Source organism: Solea solea, chromosome 19 (assembly GCF_958295425.1).
Source record: "Solea solea chromosome 19, fSolSol10.1, whole genome shotgun sequence".
Classification (NCBI taxonomy): Eukaryota; Metazoa; Chordata; class Actinopteri; order Pleuronectiformes; family Soleidae; genus Solea; species Solea solea.
Genome location: NC_081152.1, coordinates 4,037,322 through 4,040,200, shown reverse-complemented (window position 1 = coordinate 4,040,200; position 2,879 = coordinate 4,037,322).

Genomic DNA, 2,879 nt, shown 5'->3' with positions numbered 1-2,879 from the left:
TCCATTGTGAAGCAGCATGGAATCATAAGAATTGTTTTCCGGGGTGAACTTTGGTGGCAGGACCCACAAAGTGACAGTCAGTAGTTGTGTGTTTGTGTTGAAAAAATACAAACAATAAAATGCAAAAACAAAAGACACATTTTATTTTGAAGTTATGCAACTAGCGTTACATAATACAGCGGAGAGTCCAGTGTGCATTTTGTTGTCTGCTCTGTTGTTGTGTAAAGCCTCCATGGTCATTTCAATGTCATGTCATTGGCAGAGATGGTAACATGGATAAACAAACAACAAAATGAAACCTTGTAACCTTGGATAGAAATACAGATTGCTATGGATGTGAAGAATATTGGAAACATTTTGTAAGTACACGACTCTAAAATATACTGTATGAGTTTTGTCATTTGAAAATGTTTGAATGCAGAAATGTTACGTATTATATTCGGTTTATCTTCCACTGCAAAGTCACCCACTTGTGCCACAAGCAGAGGGCGTGTAGGTCCAGGATGTGTAGGCAGAGAGATGGAGGCGACCCGGCCTCTAGGATGAGGGTGGGTGGTGCGTGAGGGGGCAGAGAGCAAGAGAGAGGGAAGGCATCTTCTTCTTTTTCCTTCAGTGCCTCTGTCGCTCTTTCTCCTCCTCCTCCTCCTCTTCCTCCTGGCCTCTGGCTAATTACTCCTTTTTTAAATGCAAATCATTGGCGGAAAGTGAGATGATTTCTCGGCGGCCGCTTCGGGGAAGAAGTGAGGAGGGAGAGGGAGAGAGAGAGAAAGAGAAAGCCACAGCGAGAAAAGAGGAGCAAGGAGAGACGAGCGAGGCTGAATGGAAGAAAGAGGTGACTTTCTTTCCTCGGCTGGCAGGGACCTTTGAAGTTGGGCAAGATGGTGGGAGGAGGGGGGGGGAAAGGCTGGTGGTGGCGGTGGGGTTTCGTTGAGGGGATGGAGGCAAGAAAAAAGCGAGGGAAGATCGTGTTAACGAGATGGCCTCTAAAGACGAATTAAATGGTGGAGAAAAGGAACATGATCAGGCCTGGCCCTACTTATAGACTCCTCACAGACTCGCTCCTTTCAGTGCCGCCGAGGTGTTCCAAAGCCTGAATTCCTTAGCTGGGCTCTTTGAAAGGCTTGGAGTGTGGGGTGCATGAGTGAGGGGCTACATTGGGGGCAATAGTGTGTGTGCATGAGTGCAAATGTGTGTGTGTGGGAGGGTCACCCGTCCTTTAGTCACACATCCCAGCCCCTCAATGGGGAGGTCAGGGACTTACACACCGATGGAGGGTCAGAAGTGGCAGGGATTACACGTCTGCTCTAAGCCCCCTAGATCCTAGTGTTTTCACTCCCGCTCGCTGTTTGTTGTTTTGTGGCGGAGCAGACGAAGGAAAGAAAAGGAGACGGTCGGGGGAATTAGTGTAAAGCTCGGGAGATGAATGGGCATCTTATTCGCACCTCTTGTTGGCTGTTTTTCAGTCCCCCCCCCCCCCACCGCCACCTCACCCCTCCAAACAGCCCTCCCATTCCTTGTCGCAGTGAAAGCGCGTTAGGGTCGCTTTTGTGCTGACAAAAGGAGACTCCCCTCCTGGCTTTCATGCTCCTGGTGGAGCAACAAGAGGATTTGGCCCGCCATGCAGCGCCCAGAGCTGCTCCAGCTTTGATTGGACATCGGCAGGAGAGAGCTCGGCCTCTCTTTCTTGATTAATCAAGTGATTCCAGCGCTCTCAATAACACCTTCTTCTTTTTTTTAACACTCAATAATCCCGTCCACCCCCGAACACCAAACCCTGACAACCCACGTCTGTCTTTTCTCCCCTGACTGAAGAACATTTTGTCATCTGATTTTTTCACATTAGACTTTGTGCTAATCTGATGTGTGGGTGTTTTTTTTATTTTAATTTAATTTTTTTATTTCAGTGCGCTTATCACAACGACACATGAAAACATTAGAAGCAGTAATTCAGAGATTTTCTTTTCTTCCTTTTGTTTTTTTTTTACATACAACTGCCATATTTTTACATTAAATCATAAATTGCCTTGTTTTTATCCCGTAAACTAAATACGAGATAGATATTCGAGTGTTTTGAATACAAACTTAAACTCATAATTTTGCTGTTGTTTATGTTTTGACACACTGAAATGCAGTTACACTCCAATGACTATACTTTTATTATTTACACAAGGAGGAGCGAGCATTTCAAGGTGGAAAATATTTGTATTAATGCTAAGTGGTTGAGTAGTGGTTGCATTTAATCCACTTGAGCTCCAGCTCTGGAAAGAAAAGTAGAAAGTGGAGGATCATTTATAGTGTCTCTCTCTCTCTCTCTATATATATATATATATATATGTAGTTTCTATACAAAATGCATTAGGTATAAACTGTTTTATCTTATAAGCTAAGAGTTTTGCAAAAGTATAAAGGGTTTTGATTGATATGCAAAGTGTAGAAATGTAAGCATATTTTTCTTAAAGGAAGCCATCTTCCCTTCTATATATTCATGTTATTTGCTGCTATTCTAACATTTCTTTTTTGTTAATATTTCCAACCAAAAACATGTTGCAAAAACCTGTGCCTGCACACACAGCGAGTCACATTATATTAAGACTTGTACACGAGCTGTTCCCATGCATGCGACACAGTGCCAGTGAGCTGCTGCGATCAAGCTTCCGGACGCCCGTGTGCTTTTTTTAGGGGAAATAAAATTAGATATTGAAAGTCTTGGTCCATCCACTTTCCACAACAGAAATACACAAATGCTGCTGACTGGTCTGTGGACTGCTGAGTCATGGTGACACACACATACACACACACACACACACACCTCTAAACCAAGCAACTGTTTCTAAAAATGGATTAAATAAATGTAATTTAATCTGGTCCATATGAAACCT